This window comes from Cnephaeus nilssonii (genome assembly GCF_951640355.1).
Source record: "Cnephaeus nilssonii genome assembly, chromosome: 4".
Lineage (NCBI taxonomy): Eukaryota > Metazoa > Chordata > Mammalia > Chiroptera > Vespertilionidae > Cnephaeus > Cnephaeus nilssonii.
This window is the reverse complement of record NC_137075.1, coordinates 55,024,305-55,042,795: the sequence shown is the minus strand read 5'-3', so window position 1 is coordinate 55,042,795 and position 18,491 is coordinate 55,024,305. Positions and strand designations below refer to the sequence as shown.

General features: G+C 43.1%; 1 protein-coding gene across 2 annotated transcripts in view; it reads left to right on the top strand.

Moving 5' to 3' along the window:
- The first annotated feature begins 685 nt into the window (after positions 1-685).
- WDR72 (WD repeat domain 72) overlaps positions 686-18,491 on the top strand; it is a 212,207-nt gene continuing 194,401 nt past the window's right edge. For both annotated transcript variants that reach the window (XM_079769751.1, XM_079769750.1), the window contains exon 1: positions 686-821. The gene's annotated coding sequence lies outside the window, so the exon portion shown is untranslated. The remainder of the gene's footprint in view (positions 822-18,491) is intronic.

The following is an 18,491-nucleotide window of genomic DNA, read 5'->3' as shown; positions in this document are numbered from 1 at the left end:
AAAGCCAGATTTTAGTGAACAGGGAGTGGTTAAAATCTCTCCCCACCTGCTTCAGGAACCCAAGACTAAATTGCCCAGAGGGCTTGAAGGGTCAAGTAAAATAACTGAGAAACCTGCAGAAAAACAAACTGTCTCTCCCATTTTTCTACACCACCCAGTCAGTTCTGGTCCTTGGGCCACTCCTAGGTTAGGATGCCGGTTTCCCTGTTGACTCTTCCACCCATTCCAGATAGATTCCAGGTATCTTCCCTGCAGGAGGATGCAGTTTTGAGGGGGCGTTCCTCTCCTGCCTTATGAAAAATCTTGGGGGTCCCAGTCCCTGCTAATGCCCTGGGCGAGTCCCTGCCACCTCACCGGGCCTACCTTGAATTTCCAATTAGCGCCAGTTCTCTCCAGCCCTGGAAGGACAGGCACCTCCAAGCTGTGGGTGGGCCAGTTCCAGCCGCCAAAGCCCTGGGAGAGAGAGGGAGGGAGGGAGCGGCGGGACCACAGGGCGGGGCACGGGGAGCCGGGGCCAGGCCGGAGGGGGCGGGGAGTGGGGGGTATTGGAGGTGAGGGTGGGGCAGAGCTGGGGAGGGGAGGGCCCCTGGGGGAAGGGGCGTGGCCGGGCCGTGGCCTCGCCGTCCAGAAGGGCGGTCCCGCTGTCCGGTTGTCCAGCCCTCGGACCGCCAGGCTGCCGGGCCGGCTGCTCCGTCGCAGGGAGCCTCAGGTGAGGCGGCAGCCCCTGGCTCGGCTTCGGATCCCAGGCGGGGCGTCTCCGGCTGCCCACGAGGTGCCGCCACTCGGCTCCCGCTCCCAGAGCCCTCGGGCGGGGAAGGAAGGTGAGCGCACGCAGCAGGGGGTCCATCCTCTTCTGCTCCAAGTTTCTGCACGTGGAAAACGTCCAGATGTGGCAGCAGTAGTGACCCGGGCCGCGCATCTGTCAGATCGTCCTTTGGTGTGTGTGTGTGTGTGTGTGTGTGTGTGTGTGTGTGTGTGTGTCGAGATGGGGGGCGGGGAGTTGTCAAGGGGCTCAGTATTCCTACCTGTCGTCCTGGGAGGAGCTGCTTCCAGAGACTTTTAGAGACCCGCCTGTTCCTTAGGACGGTTCCTTGAGACTCGGAAGTCGGGCTGCTAGGGAATCTGCGCCCTTTACTTTCATTCCAAATTGATTTCCGTAGCCAGAAACACCACCCGGCGGGCCTGAGCCAGAGCGGGGGTGACAGCCTCGGGCTGTTGGGAGCGGGCCTGGCGAAAACCTCCCCCTGCGCACCTGAGGCTGAGCCAGCAATAACCAATGCAGACAAGGGACTTCCGTCACCTGTAAAGTTGGACAAAGAGCGGGGAAATAAAGTGTGTGTGTGTGTGTGTGTGTGTGTGTGTGTGTGTGTGTGTGTGATGTCTGCACTGACGAAAATCTGGAAAAGGTGAAATACTAGGAATACTGCCTTCGCGATGGGCGCTTTCTTATTCCTCCCTCACTCATTAGAGCATGTTTTGTTTGGTACTTACCTAAACATTGAACTAAGGTGTAAAGAGAACGTTGCAGTTCAGCGACCTCAACTTTTTCTTCCTCCCTCTTCCAGTTGTATACTAAATGACTTCAAGGTCACCCACGGGAGACTAGGTCACCTGTTGGGAATGTTTTTACCCAAAGAAAGGGTCCCTCCCCCTTCCCCCTTCCTCCAGCCCCACTGTGCACTGGGCAGCTCCTCCCCACCTGGGGAGAGGAATGCAACCACTATTGCCACGCAAATACTTGTGGTTAATTTGGCCTCGTGATTTGTTCTTTAGCCTTCCTTTATTTAGTTCCTTCATTATTAAAATGCACTAGTTGTGTTTTCTGTAAAGAAAGCCAAGGGATGGAGGAGAAAAGGAAACTGCCCATGAAGTGGTCTAGTAAAGTGATTATTTTTTAAAACTGCACAAGTTGGAACTCCATTGAATTCCAATATTTTTACCTCTTTGGAGGAAAGATGTTTTAAAATTAATTATAATATTAACAAAATATTAACAAAACATCGATTGTTGCCCAGCTGGTATGGCTCAGTGGTTGAGTGTCAACTTATGAACCAGGAGGTCAGGGTTCTATTCTGGTCAGGGCACATGCCTGGGTTGCCTGCTGGATCCCCAGTGGGGGCATGCAGGAGGCAGCCAATCAGTGATTCTCTCTCATCATTGATGTTTCTATCTCTCTCTCCCTCTCCCTTCCTCTCTGAGATCAATAAAACAATATATTAGAAAAACAAAACAAAAACATTCACTGTTAAGCCTCTCCCTGTGTGTGAAATCTACCCAATGGAGTGAATGCCTTAGAAACATGAGGTTCTGGTTAACATGGGATCAACTATAATAGAAGTGTATTTAAGTTATAAAGGACTTTATGGAACCTTGATAATAATGATATTAGGAATATTTTAAAGTTTCAAGATTTCTACATTCAGTTAGATGTCTTTGTGGCTTGAAAAATTCACCTATTCTTTCTGGTATTTAATAATGTTATAACATGTGACATCTCTTATTAATAATTCTGTCAGTGTATTATAAAGGGCATCTCTCTGGAGCCCTATTTTGAATGAATAGTTATTTTTTTTTCAAGTGAGTTGGTAATATTTTTAGGTTTAGTTCTGCTCTAGACTGAATTAGAGACAGGGAGAGGAGGTGAGGATCAAGAGAACCTGTGCACTGAGTTCTAGTTCCAGATCAGCTTTGAAGTCTTGGCAAGTTCCCAAGTTAATTCTGGGAAACTTATATATGCCATTTTTTTTTTCTTCAAAATAAGGAGGTTCTCATTGTTCTTACTAAAAGGACATTCAGATCTCTTTGAACTCTTGTATAAAAGTCAAATCCTTATTTCTAGAGGTAGGTATCACTGCTCTCGAGAAGTCTCTTCTAGAGTTTCCAGAAGGTGTCCTAACTTGCTGGGCACTGCCCCGACCCCACCTAAGTGAGCAGTGTGGTGCCATGGTTAAGAGCATGAGTTCTGAGATTGATGGATCTCTCCATTTTCCAGCTCTGATCTTGGGCAAGCTACATATAATCTCCAATCTCATTTTCCAGTTTAGAATACAGATAATAATACTTACTCGGGTCCTGAAGGTCAAGTGAAGTGAGGCACATAATGTAAGTAGTACAGTGTCTATAAGTTAATACACGGTAGTGTTAAAAAACAAAATTCAAATGAGTGTATTTGAAGATCTGATTGGTTTTATCAGGAGATTCATGAATGGGTCAGCATCCCATCTAGCAACTCGGAGTGCTCTTAAAGGTTCTCAAAATGAAAGGTCTTTATGGGAAGAAGGGTAGGGGGAGTTATTAACAAAAGAAAAAAGGGAGTACTCTTGGGCAAGGGCAAGGTTTCATGGGGAAGGTTTTTTACCATGCAAATTGACTGTCCATGCAGTAGGCGTGTGGGGTGGATGGACAGGGCCCATATAACAGATTACCTCATTGGTGTTGACCAGAAAATTCCAGACTGATTAATATTATGTGTCTGGGAGTGTTGAAACTTCAATTAGATTAAGTATTAAATCTAGGTTTGGTATTTGGGCTTTTCAGCAAGAGCGACACCATTTTGGGCCTGTGGTTTTCTCTTTACAGTAAGAATTGTTTGTATTCAACACTGACCTCTCCCCTCTTTTACTTTAACAAGATAACAGTTAACCTGAAAAAAAATGTCAAGTTCTATGTATGAGTTTTTAAAAAATAAGCAAGTACAGGATGAGGAAGTTATAATTAATCAACCTCAGGGTTAATTGACTGTATGTTTCCCCTGAGTCAGCAGAGGGTTGTGAGGGCCCAGCAAGATTTTTGGCTGCTTTAGTAGAAATTGGAATGCACTTCTATAACCAAGGATATTTTTTTCTACATTTGTCTTTTGCTTTTTGTGCAGACCTTAGAGCTACACTCAAGGTGGTCATTTACACACTGACTTTTCTCAGGGAAGAAAGGAGAGGCAACTCTTGGAGCCCTATCATATTTATTCATAACTAAAACACTTTGACTTGCCCCTCAGCATTTTTTCACCTTTTGATATATGTTAAACTACCTGACGGTAGAATGCATAGGAAAAAGGGACATGTTCCTGCCCTCTAAGCATTTATAGTATGTAGTTCAGGTAACAGACAGGAAGAGTTACAGCAGTGATAAAAGCTCTGATAAAGGGAGTAAAAGGAAAGGTGAGAGTTGAGAAGTTCTAAATATCAACCAGGGGAGGCTCAAAGTGTCACCTGAAAGGGACCGGACTGAGGCAGATCTGCCCTTGCATGGTCTGGAATAAACCACTTCCTTTTTTAAAGTTTTTATTTATTGATTTTTATAGAGAGAGAGGAAAGAAAAGAGAAAGAGAGACCAATTTGTTGTTCCACTTATTTGTTCATTCATTTGTTAATTTTTGTAGGTGCCCTGACTGGGTATCAAACCCGAAACCTTGGCATATCTAGAGGATGCTCTAATCAACTGAGTGACTTGGCCAGGGCCAAACCACTTGCTTCTAAGTGTCGGTGGTTAGGGAAGATAAGACCTTTCAATTTATTAGCTGGCTGTAAAATTCCTCAGCCTTGATTAGCCATCTGTCTCAGTTTCCCCATTTCACTTGCTAAGGAATTTTTCTAGCTTACTGTCCTGCCTCAAAAGGAGTTAAAGTTTAGTTCCAGTTTTAAAGATTCTTTTACCAGACTGAACCTGGTGCAATTACTTGGTAGTTGCAAAAAGACCACTCTGAGAAGATTTCATGAGAATGAAGGTACTGTACTGCAAGCCTGCAGACAATGATGTGTGTGTATATGTGTGTGTGTATGTGTGTGTATGTGTGTGTATGTGTGTATGTATGTGTATGTATGTGTGTGTATATGTGTGTGTGTGTGTGTGTGTGTGTGTGTGTGTTTGAGCAAGAGGGAGAGCAAGAGCCTTTCCCAAATTGGTTTGTCCCTGAACAAAGGATGGGACTTATTTTGATTCAGGGAAATTCATGCATAAACATTGAGCTTTCTCATCACGTGTACAGGTGTGGACATTCCCACACATGCTCAGTTAGAAAGCATGCCTATACATACATCACATGTTTAGCTATAGCCAAGAAATAATTTCCTTATTTTGCTTCTGCCTTTTCCCTATAAAATCTCTCCCTGAGCTCATCCTATTGGTGCTGCTCTCCTATCCTCTTACAATTTGGTGCTGCCTGATTCAAATCTATTTTTGCTCAAATAAAATCTTTTAACAGTTCATTACCACCCTCTCACTTTAAGATATAATGGATGGGTGATTTCAAGCCTATGAAAATGAAAAGATTCCATCTGTAGAGACCTGGTTAGAGACTAAGCTTACCTTAAGCATTTTTATTTTTATTTTTAAATATTTTTTTATTGATTTTAGAGAGGAAGGAGAGAGAAAGAAACATCAATGACGAGAGAGAATCATTGATCAGCTGCCTCCTGCACGCGCCCTACTGGGGATCGAGCCTGCAACCCAGATATATACCCTGGGCCGGAATCCAACCTGGGACCCTTCAGTCCCCAAGGCGGACGCTTTATCCACTCAGCTAAACCAGCTAGGGCCCTTAAGCATTTTTAAATGTGAATGTAAATTACCAGCTGAATATTACAGTAATTAAAGTCCTCCCTGAGAAGCCCTCTTTGATCCTCTCCCTAGCTGGGGTTAAGTGCAGCCTCCCATGAGTGCTCCATATACCTTGTAGGAATCAGGCCTCAGCCCTTCCCACTGTGTGGTGATGGGGACTGGAGCCTTCCTCTCAGTCTCAGGGGTGACCAGAGTTAGGCACATAGTAGGTGCTTTGTAAATACTTGTTAAGCAAATTAACCACTATGTTTGGAATCACTATTGAAACAAAATTTACTTATTTTTTGTAACACATTTTATAATTTTCTCTTTACAAAATGTTTTTATTGATTTTTAGAGATAGAAGAAAGGAGAGGGATAGAGAGCTAGAAACATCAAGGTAGGGGGAGGGATAGAGAGTTAGAAACATCAATGAGAAACATCATTGATTGGCTGCCTCCTCCTACTGGGGATTGAGCCTGGGCGTATTCCCTGCCTGAGAATGAAACCTGGGACCTCTTGGTTCATGGGTCAACACTCAACCTCTGAGCCATACCAGCTGGGCTTCTTTTCTCTTGTAAATGTGAAAAACTCTGCTAATTCTAGATGCTTGCTTTGAAAAATACAGTGTATTCAACCACAATCACTATTTAGAAACTGAAAGTAAAAATAAATTTTAGTAGCATTATATATACTTTTATTTTAGTTAAGAGAAACAGTGACTGTGATTTTTGATACCCCATCAGGTCACATGAGCACAAGGATACTTATTTCTCCTCTTCTGAGGCACTGGTAGGTAAGCATTTGAAGCATCCTTTTATGTGCATTTTGATTTCCTATTGAACAATAAATAGAGAAAGAGTGATTTTTTGTTGTTGTTTTTCTTTGTTTTGTCTTATTATTGTTGTTGTTTTTTAAGTTAGATCACAGATATAAACCAAGTCCGAGAAACTCTCTTGAATAGCTAATGTCTGTCTACTGAAGGAGAAAATTATTTTCTGCCCTCCGTGTTCATGTGTATAGAACATATGTTCTGAGTAGCTGCTATTTTCGCTGCCTCTTTTTCCAGTTGAAGTGCAACATAAACTATTTTAATTAATATTGTGTCACCAAAAGGGATTGAAATAGCCAATTGAATTCTACCAAGATAGAGTCTTTTGATGAAAACATATCTTTATTGATTGTGGATGAAGAAAATCATTCTTAAAATGAAATCCAGAGAAAAATCATATCCCTCAGAGAAAATTTCTGAGTGGCAGGCTGAGATTAACATCATAAAATTGAATTTGTGCTGCAAGCCCTTGATGTAATCAGCAGCTGGGAGATGGTGTTGCCCTCGCTGTGCTCCCTCTGATTGTGGTGAATTATTGTGTGGAATGAAATAAGTGTTTCTGGTGCCCCTCCTCCAAGAAATACAAACCAGGCATTACTAGCTAGTTTCTTGCTAGTTAAAATGGCTTGGATCTTTTCCAGACCTTTCAGTCTCACACATACCCGTAAACTATGGGCGTTGGATATTTATTTATGTCCCAGGGAATTTCTTTATATCACTGGATAGTGATTTCTTTGGCCAGTAGAAACTGAGAAGAGCAGAGCAGAGACGACAGAGGTCCCCCTTGCCAGGAACTTTTTTTCCCCTTTAGAATAAGCAGAGGCCGGGAATATTAGAAAGTGCTACATTTGCCTGGTTTCTGTTGACCTATAGGTCCAGTCAAGCTCTTCCCCGTCCCCCTTAGCTACCTCTGTAACATTCACTGTATTAAATCATTGCAGTGTGGAAATCCAAATTTGTACTGTGAGTCTTGTTCCATGGCACCGGTGTTACTGTGGGCTTTGTTGTTGTTTTATGCCCTGATGCTTTGAAAACACTCTTGCCCATGCATGCACTTCTACACATGTAATGAATAGGTCTTGCAGATTAAGTAGACAAAATCTACTTATACATTTACCCTCAGAGTAAAGAGTGATTTGGCATCTTAACCACCACTGTGGTTGAAACTGTGTTGTGTTTGTTTTGTTTTGATTTTAAAAAATAGGTGGGCTGGCCTGTCTGTAAACAGGAACTCTAAGCTATGACAGGTACTAGGGTCATTATTGAGTGAATTCACTCACTCTCAATCCCTTTGAGAACGAGGATGGTCCCTGAAGTCAGACAGATCTAGGATGTTATCAAAGCCAAAGGATTTAAATTTACCAAGCATATTTTCATTTAGATTTACCAAGCATATTTTCAGTGTTATTTTCCCTATAACACTGATGGTGGGTGCACTGGTTAATTGATGTAATGCATGGAAAATCTCCCGGCACATCTGGAATACCCATGATTCTAGTTACCATTCAGAAAAAAACACTTGATGAATTGAATTTATAACACTATGTCTTAAGACTAAAGAAAAAGGGGAAAGGACAATTAAGGCAGAAAGTGGGGATGTGTTCTGGAATAGGGAAAGTGGGAGGACCCAGGACTAGGAAATCAATTATACAACAGTGAGGTAGGGGAGTATCAAAAGGAGATAGGATTTGCCTTTGATCATAACAGAAATTCACAAAGATGAGAAGAATGGTTGCAAACAGCCCACCTCCCGTGCCTTAAATTAATGTTAGAATGGGCTGGAAGTCCCAGAATACATCTTTTTAAAAATTGAATATTCCAGTAAGGCTAAAGTTCCATTGGATTCTGACCTTCAAGTCCTATTCCTCCCTCTACTACTTTTTCTAAACTACCATGAAATTCTGCATTCATAGCCTTCTCAATGTAAATCTATTTTAATCAAGCTTCTGCTAGGATCCTGGAGTGCGAGAGGGTGGGATTGTTGGCAGAGGATCCCTGTTTTCTGTCCAGTCAGAAAGCACCAGCATCAGGGGCGTTAGGGAGGCTTCTCCAAATAGGACTGTCTAAATAAATCCATATTCCTGCCTGTGGGTGTGCCTTCCATGTTTATTCTGGGAGGAAAGGAGAATTGTCATGATGGCTGTGGACTGACTTCCACTGTCAGCTTGTGTTGAAGTTGGGAGAAGGGATGTAGATGTCAGAGCCAAGGAAGGAGACAGTGGCCCATGGAAAAACACAGAATATTTCTAAGAGAGAAGCCTCGTTGTAAGGGATACGCCATCAGCAACATTGGGAATGAAGTGAGCTCTGCCCTTGTGCTTTGATAATATTCATCTCAGCCCACTCTGTATCAGTTATTTATGTATTTATGACTTGACTTATAGGTTCTGAATTCCTAGAGGTTAGAAACCGTGTTTTAAAAAATTATTTCACCTTTCATTTACTAGGGCTTTTAATAATAACCCGATGAACGATTAAATGAATATATTCTTTCCACAGGGAACCTATAATGTGGATAGAAAGGAGATTTATTCCTTGAAGCCAGGGTGTCAGTATGGTTGGGTCCTTGTGAGGGCTCTGAGGAGGAATCTGTTCCCTGCCTGCCCCATAGTTTCTGGTGTTTTGCTGGCAATATGTGGCATTCCGTGGCTTGTAGAAGTATCATCTCATCTCAGCCTTCATCTTCACGTGGCTCTCTCCCTATGTGTGTCTTTCTTCAAATATCCCTACATTATATGGATGCCAGTCATATTGGATGAAAGGCCACCCTAATCCAGTATGACCTCATCTTTATTTAATTAGTTATATTTACAATGACCTAATTTCAAAATAAAGTCACATTTGGAAGTTCTGGGGCTTAGGACTTCAACATATGAATTTTGGCGTGGGCTCAATCCAACCGTAACAGATGGGAAAGTGGTAGACTTTGCTCTACTTTACCAACTTGATACCTATATAAGTCTATCTTCATCTCCCCTGCTTAATTTGCTAGTAAACAGAATCTTCTATAAATTATGAATAATGAAATGAAGCATTACAAATGACAAGATTCCATTTGTTGTACTGCTGTTTACTTAGCAGGATTTATACACAGATTTTGAGATTAAAAATACCTGCCAATAACAGCAGCTAACTTTATTGAATTCTCACTCTCTAAAAATTTATCTAGATTGTCCCACTTTCATATCAACCCTATTAGATTGATATTGTTATTTACTTATATTTTATTGAGGAGAAACCAGTATGCAGTTGTAAAGTAAGCTACCTACCCAAGGACATAGAGTAGTAGAGTTGGCATTACAATCCAGGTTGATGACCTCTAGGGCCTCACCACTGAATACATACTTTCTTCTTTGTCTTATTATAGCCGGATAAGATTGATATCATTCTATTTGATGGGTGAGTAAAATAAAGTTTAAATTAACTAGGAACTTTCTGGGTCACAAAACCAGCAAGTATATAACATTTAATTTTATCTCTCTGGGGGAATTTTTCCTTGTTTGATTTCAAACTCCACCTGTGTTTTCTCCCCAAACACTCTTGTATTTAGTTTACTGATCACACGTGTGGTGACTCAGGACATGCCTGTCTCCTTAGATGCCAGTGAGCTCCTTGAGGTTTGTGATGGTCTTTAACTTTCAGGTCCACATCCCTAGAATTTTGCATAGTCTCTGGCACATAGTCAATACTCAATAAATATTTGTTAACTAATTGTCTAGAAGTGAAGGCAAAGAAGCCAAGGAAAAGGGAGACCAGTTGAAGATACAAGAAAGGGTTAATACATGGAGTAACTGAAGTGACAGAAGATGAAATTTGGAGTAAAGAGAAAAATGTTATTATGGAAGATGAGTATGTCTATCAGAAAACTAGGCTTAAAATAAGGAACAGATACAGAATATTGAAATGATGAAAGGAAGTTCATTAATTTCTAAGTGCTGGATTTTCTTGGTTAATTGGAAGGAAGAATCGTCAACTAAGAGTGCTTTGGGGCAAGGAATTGTTTGTTTAAAAATTAGAGGAAAAGAATTCACTATGGGAATCGATTAGAGATATGTTTCCCAATATGATTTTAGGTAGTGCACAGCAAACTTTTATCACAAGATAAGTACTTACACAGTAGTTATTTTATTTATATTTTGAGAAAATCTAGCCAGCACATCAAATTCCTTGGTTTTGTGGATATTAATGATTGAAATAATTTTAAAGAGACTCTTAGATATCTTAATTTATTCTTAAGTAAGTTAATACTTAAAATAAAGTGAGTTAATTTGAAGTAATGTTAGGCAAATAGTTTTACAGATTATACTTAAATACAGCAAAAAAAATCACTCAAGATTGGAAATAGCTTTACAGAATTCACACAAAAATGTTTTTTATCTAATAGTATGAATACTTAGTTAAAATGAATCATAAGATGACTCAATTTAAATACTTTGAGGTCAGGGACTGTGTTTTTCTGTTCCTTGTGCTCTCTGTAGCCCAACCCACCTCCTTCAATACATTTGGTTTTCAATAAATATTTGTTGGATTTATTTAAGAATGGACTAGAATAGTGGTATTTTGGGTCATAGTAAATGCCTTTAAGTTAAAAAAAGAGATTTTTGTAAAATTCAGCATGTTTCATGTAGAATAAACTAAAAGAAAACATATTCACTTCTTAAAGCCTACAACTAAGATTTTAGAAATAGATTGGAAATCCATGAAGTTGTTCAGTGACAAATAAAGGAGCCACCCAGAAAGAAATGAACTGTCCTCGTTTTTCTTTAACTACCCTAATGCTATCTCTTTAACAATGACTGTCAATGAAACACACTTGGTATTAGTTTAGTTGAGTGACCTCTGTTGAACTACAGCTTAATGAGCAAGGAGGTGAAATTTGAAGGTAATTCAGTACTTTGTGAAAATCTCTCACAAGCCTGGGTGTTGCTGAGAACTGTGATGGAAATTTCACCTGTATAGTGAAAGGGATTGTGATTTCTTTTGCTTTATACACGTTCCAGATCATGGGTGTTTTGAGTTCAGGATTAATTTGCATATCTGTTTAATTCTTCCCTTGCTCTCTGGGTTATTTTACCTACCAAGGTATTCCTTACCTAAAATACATTACTTTCTAGAGATTCTTAAGTACCAGTTAATCAAATCACTCAATAACATTTTTGGAGGTGTGTGGCGTTGGTAGTGGTTAAGGGTTAATTATGAAATAGTCATGCTCCACTGAGCAGACCAGGTGGAATTTTATGTGTTGTTCAAATATGCCTTGGGCAGCCTTTGACTTTGTAGAAACCATAGAGTGTTTATTTATTTGTTTATTTTTTTGTTTGTTTTTACTTTTTCTAAGGAGTGATCTGAATTACAACCTGTCTTTTGCTTCCAGAGTATCTGCAGACAACTTTTGGGGGATAGGGCTTCCTTCTTCTGAGACCCCACCCAGCTGTGCTTGGAACCCTGAGGCTGCTCGATTCATATTCCCCTGTAGTTAAAGTAGCCCTCACTCTGCCTTATCTTATACCCAGATACTTTCTCTCCAGCTTACTTCTACTCCTTGTTCCTTCAGAAAGCCCTCTTTGCCCTCCCAATTTATTAACACTTAGACTAGCTAGCTCTGTGACATTATCCAAACTTTGGTCTCCAGTCTCTCTTATGTTTTCAACTTTATTAAGGTGTAATTTCAACTTTATTAAGGTGTAATAATAAACTATACTCATTTAAAGTGTACATTTTGATGAATTTTAACACTCCAAACTCTTTTAACCTAAACTCCACATTTAGAAACAAAACTCTCTCTGGCCTCTAGATGACCAAGTTATATTTTATGAAGCCAGGAACACGAAGTAATTTGTTTCCCTTACAACATCCAGGTCTGAGTTTTGAAGAAGTAGTTGGGATTTCTCTCTAATTTCAGAGAGGTCACACAATTCATAAGTAGCAGATCTGAGAATTTAACACAGATCTTATTTCAAAGCTTATATTATTAACTGCTAGGCTATTTGTACTTTCCTCACAAGGTGTTACCTTGTTCAGGAAGTTATTGTTATGCCTGGTAACTGAGGTCTTCATCCATTGTATTTTTTGTTTGGCAGTCTGCAGTCTAGGGGGTTGAAATTTGTCTGTGTCTTTGAGGCTGGTGAGGCAGAGACTCAATGTCTGGGTGTGTCCCTGAAGAAAGCTATTTGTAACCAGGCAAACAATTCCAATGTCCAGTAGACACCAGCCACAAAACCACATTTGCATCATACTCAGCATTCTGTTAGCCTCACCTAAGTCAGAGAGATGAAAACAAATTGTTACAGGGAAGAAGATGAAGGTGAGAAGGAGGATAAGACTGTAATTAATGCTGCACTGCCTTTTCTTGCACTTGCCAGTTATTGTACTTATGGAAAATGGGCTAGAAAGTGTTAGCCCAGGTTTCTGAAAGGTAATGGTGGCTATATTGGAGCCTGAATGCATAAGAAGTTTTATTGTTACTGTTTTGCTTGACTTTTTGTTTTTTGTTTATTATATTTAAAATTTTGTTTTAAGTAAGCACCAAAATAACAAAGAGTTTTGCTTAGCAGATCACTAAGACTGTCTGGTGGGGAAGTCTGGTTTGACTTTGTCATAGTGTATTGGGGAGAGTTCTGGATGGGCTATTAGCAAACAGCCTAGTTCTGGTTCTTGCTCAGCCACTCTCTTCCTGGGTTACTTTGGCCAAGTAACCAACTGTCCCGGCCTTCATTCCCTCATTTGTAGGAGGGGAGGGGATGATAGTGATCTCCAAGTCTGGATTTTGGCTGTAGTTTAAGGCAGTGGTCGGCAAACTGCGGCTCGCAAGCCACATGCAGCTCGCAGGCCACGGTTTGCCGCTCTGTTGACTAATGAGTTTGCCGACCACTGGGATAGGGGCTTAATCACAAGGAACAACAACAGCCTGTAATTATTGGAATCGAGAGTCTAGGTCAGTGGTCGGCAAACTCATTAGTCAACAGAGCTGCAGTTTGCTGACCACTGGTTTAAGGTATCCAGTGGCCCTAGGATGTCTACAGGATACCCAGCTCAATTTGGATTTCAGATAAACAATAAATAATTTTTTGTCAGCATGTCCCATACAATAGGCAATAGTTTTGCATGTGTGTGCATACATGTCCCAAATATTTCTTAGGACAGACCTATTCTAAACATTATTTACTAAATCTGGAAGCAGTTAATGGCTATTTTTAGTTGCCAGTATGTTTTTTCCAACCATGTTATAGTTTGGACTCTCTATAGCTTTAAATCATTTATGTTCCTAGACAAGTTTTACTTAATTCAGTGTTTCCCATTCTTTTCCACATCAAAGCATAAACATAGAAAAAGACTGTCTTTGTACACCCCTGGATTGAGGGTGTCTATTTCTCTCACCCTTTGTATCAACTATTTATGATCCAGTATGTGCCATGGCATATGTTGGGAGGCTCTGATTTATTTAATTTACATGATAGGTTATAGGAAGGAAGGACAAAGACTTCTATTGTTGAAATCCTATTTCAGTGAAAATGAAAGCAGTAAGTATTGAAGGTGTTCCTTCAATCTATAAGGTACATTCATTTGATAAAAATCCTTATATAAAACATCAAGCTGTAACTAGTACTTTAAAAATCAATACTAAAATGAGGAAAATCATAATGATTTCATTGAATATGGCTTTTTCTAGAAGGAAAAAAAATCACACATTTATGTATTTTGAATGACTAAAAATCATTCAAATAACGATTGGCAAGTAACAGTATGAAACCTCTTATTTAGAAAAAAAAAATGTGGAGATTATAAAATGAATGTTTGACTTTATTAGCCATAATAGGGAATCTAAGCATTATGGCACAAATGCAGTACTGGTCTTATTTGATATGTACCTTAATTTCTATCTATATTTAAATAAGTAATATTAAAATAATGTTTAAATTTAATATTATGCTTTTATTTTATAGTTAGACTAGAGGCCCAGTGCATGATTGAATCATGCACGTGTAGGGTCCCCTACACGCTTTCGCTTTCGATCGCGGGGGAGCTGGGTGCCTGTCTGCTGGTGCACCAGGCCTTTTGGAAGCCTCTGGCATGGTGGAGGCTTCTGAAAGGCCTGGTGCCGGAGCAGACAGGCACCCAGCTCCCCCGCTTTTGATGGTCCGAGGTGGGATGTGAGCTCGCTGCCCCAGAGGCCCCTTCTGTGCCGCAGCACAGCCATGGTGCAGACGCTGAGCTCGCGCGGCCGCTGGCGACGCGAGCTCAGCGTCCCGCTGGCCCAATCGGCTACCCTGGCCACCCTGAGTCCCGCCCCCTGCGCCTCCCACTGGCCCAAATGTGGGCGTAGCGGAGTGATGGTAATTTACATATTACCATTTTATTAGGTAGGATATAAATTAAATTTGTCTTTATATAAAATTAAACTATCAAAATCAACTTTATCATACACACTTTATTAATTATTAAATATAAAATATTGTTTTCTCTTAAAATTATTTTTATTGCACTATTAAGAAATAACAAAATAATAGGTATATATATGAAAAGGGTTTTGAGAGATTACATATTATTGAAAAACAGGACAAAAGTCACATGGATGGGAAAGTTGAAACACCAGATATTCTTTACAGGTCACAACACACTCTTATCTGTGTTCCCATAGTGCTAACATGTGTCCAGAGCACTGAACTATGCTGTTACATAGTATTAAAGCCACTGCGGGAAAATTGGTGGAACACACACACACACACACACTCACACACACACACACACGAGTACAGTTTGTGCATCTATATATATAAAAAGCCAGCAACCAGAATGCCGGAACAACCAGAACCACTGGCCACTATGTCGCCCACTGGCCACTATGACGAACCACTGGCCACTATGACGCCCAGTGAACCAGCCTGATCTAGGGGTAGGGTCAGCCATCCAACCTCCCGTGGAACCTCCCCCCAGCCGGCCCTGCCCCATATCGGCCTCTCCCATCCCAATTGAGGGCGGGGCAGCTGGACAACCCCCCCGTGGCCCCTTCCCCCAGCTGGCCCCACTCCCTGGCCGGCCAGGCCCCTGATTGCCACCCCTTAACCCAATAGGTGGTGGGGCCAGCTGGCCAACCTCCTGCAGCCCCTCCCCCCAGCCTGCCCCACCCCCGATGGGCCCCCACCACCCTGATTGGTCTGCAGCCCCTCCCCCCAGCCTGCCCCACCCCCGATGGGCCCCCACCACCCTGATCAGTCTGCAGCCCCTCCCCCCAGCCAGCCCCGCCCCTGATGGGCTGCCACAACCCTGATTGACCCCTGGCCTCTCTCCCCAGCCAACTTCACCCCCTATTGGCCCCCTCACTCCAATCAAGGGTGGGGCTGGCTGGCCAAACTCCTACGGCCCCTGCCCCAGAATGGCACACCTCCACAGCCCCACCCCACAGCCGGCCTCACCCCCAATCGGGGGCAGGGCCCACTGGCCAATTTGGCTGTGGCCCCTCCCCCTGGCCAGCCCGGCCCTAGTCAGGCCCCGATAGTGGCAGGCCGACCAGTTAACCTCCCACCGTCTCCTCCTTCTGACAGGCCCCTGCCCTGATCCACCGATTAGGACCAGGCTGGCTGAACCCCACCCATGCACAAATTCGTGCAATGGGCCTCTAGTATTTAAATAAACTCCTTTCATTATGATTTTAAGCTCTATATTCCAAAAGGGAGGGATTTAAGAATATGGACTTCATTGGGTTAGAATTAATGTGAGTTACTTAAGCCCTTTGAGCTTCAGTTTTCTCATTTATAACTTGAGAATAATAACAATTCCTATCTCAGGGTATCATGAGGGAAAATGAGAACTTCTGTATAATGAGAATACAGAGTGGTATTCAGTAAATTGCTAATATTTTAATTTTAGCTCCTATATATATATGGAAGTTTATAACCAGTGAGTAACATATTTACATTGGTATTCTACTTGTAGACTGTAAGCTTCTTGAAGGTCATCTGTCTTCTCACCCTGAAAATCCACTGTGATATCTGGGTAGGCTGCAGTAAAAATTTGTGCAGAAATTATTTGAGAGTCACTTAAGAGTACAGTGTGTTCATGTGTGTGTTTATATAACTACTAGGGGCCCAGTGCACGGATTCATACACTTTGAAAGCAACTGTGGGCCGAAAGGCTGCTGTGGGCACAGGGGAGGGTCTTGGCCCATCCTCCGCATTCCCGCCTGGCCCCTCCCACCATGGCCCCCAGTCCCCTGTCTGCCGGCAGCCCCGCTCTCACCACCGCTGCTCCCACACACTGACAGTGCCAGCCCCACTCACACCCACTGATTGTATAGAGGAATTGGGGCCAATGCCAGCAGCAGGTGTGAGTGGGGCCGACGCTATCAGTGGGTTCGAGCAGCGGCTGCTGCCCCAATCACCCCTCAGGAGCAGGGGGAAGTAGAGAAGCCCTGAGGGGTGATCAGGGCCGGCAGCCGCCTCTGGCACCCACTGATGGTGTCCAGCGATCAGGGCCAGCGCCAGGAGCCGGCAGCAGGTGCAAGTGGTGGCTCTGGTGACGGCAGCGGGTGCAAGCGGGGCTGGCGCTGGCAGCATATGCAGGCATTGGCAGCAGGTGTGAGTGCCTGGCAGGACCACGGCCCACAGGAGCAAATAATTTTCAGTAACCACCAGAGGCTCGCCCTGATGACGACTGGTGCCCTGCCTTGGTCTAGTGCCCCTGCTCACCTGCTTCACCATCTTGCCATGGCCGATGCCCTCTATGTTCCATGCTCTGCTGCCTGCTGCTAACATCCTCCATGTTCCACTCATGCCCCTTGGTGGTCAGCGCACATCATAGCAACCAGTTGTTCAGTTGTTCCGCTGTTTGGTCTATTTGCATATTAGGGTTTTATATATACATACATATATATATATATATATATATATATATATATATATATATATATATATTTTTTTTTTTTTCCTAATAGCTATACTGATTATATGATAAAATATTGATTATATAAGATACAAAATACAATTTATCAAAATTTAAAGTGTTCTACTTGGTTCTGTGACTTGCTACTATGACTAGACCCAAATGAGGAAAATTTATTTGACTTTTATAATATACTCTGTGACTTTACCCCATCTGTAGGAGATATCCTATATAATAAAGATGTAATATGCAAATGGTTGTTATGCTGTGAAGCGTAACGACCGACCACGTAATGACCAGATCATGGATCAGCAGGAGGGTGGGGCAGTGAGCTACAAGCGGGCGGCGGAGAGCTACAGGAGGGGGCAGGACAACAAGCTATGGTGGGGGCAGGGGGTGAAGGGAGCTACAGGAGGGTGGGGCAGTGGGCAGAGAGCTACAGGAGGGTGGTAGCGAGCTACTGGCTACAGCGGGCAGCGGAGAGCTACGGGAGGGGGCAGGGCAGCAAACTATATGGGGGGCGCGGAGGGAGCTACAGGAGCAAGGCAGCAGGCAGAGAGCTACTGAAGGGCGGCAGTGAGCTACTGGTGAGCTACTGGCACACGGATTCATGTACAGGGCTACTAGTGTATATATCTATTCTAACAAAAGGGAAATATGCTAATTAGAGTGGTTGTTTTCTGGACGTCTTTCCAGACAAAGCTGCAGTGGCTGAGAGGGTCTAGGCTCAGGCAGCTGTGGGCAGCTGCGAAGGGCTGAGGCTCAGGCTGGCAGTGGCAGCAACAGTGAGGTAATGGGGGCAGTCCCTTCCCCTGATCCACCAGGTCGCCTCCACAGGGGGCGACCAGACTGGGGGCCAAGGCACAGGCAGTTAGGGGTGATCAGGCCTGCAGGGGAGGGCAGGGGAGGGGCGATCAAGCCGGCAGGGGGGCAAGGTAGGAGTGAATGTGCCAGCAGGGGGGCAAGGTAGGGGCGATCAGAGAGGCAGGCAGAGGGGTTAAGGGTGATCAGGCAGGCAGGCAGGCAGGCAGGCGAGTGGTTAGGAGCCAGCGGTCCCAGAACGTGAGAGGGCATCCGACTGCGGGAAGTTGGACATACCCTGAGGGGTCCCAGATTGGAGAGGGTGCAGGCTGGGCTGAGGGACACCCCCCTCCCACCCCCGCCATGCACCGGGCCTCTAGAGTGTGTGTGTGTGTGTGTGTGTGTGTGTGAGTGTGTATTTATATATATATATATGTATATATGT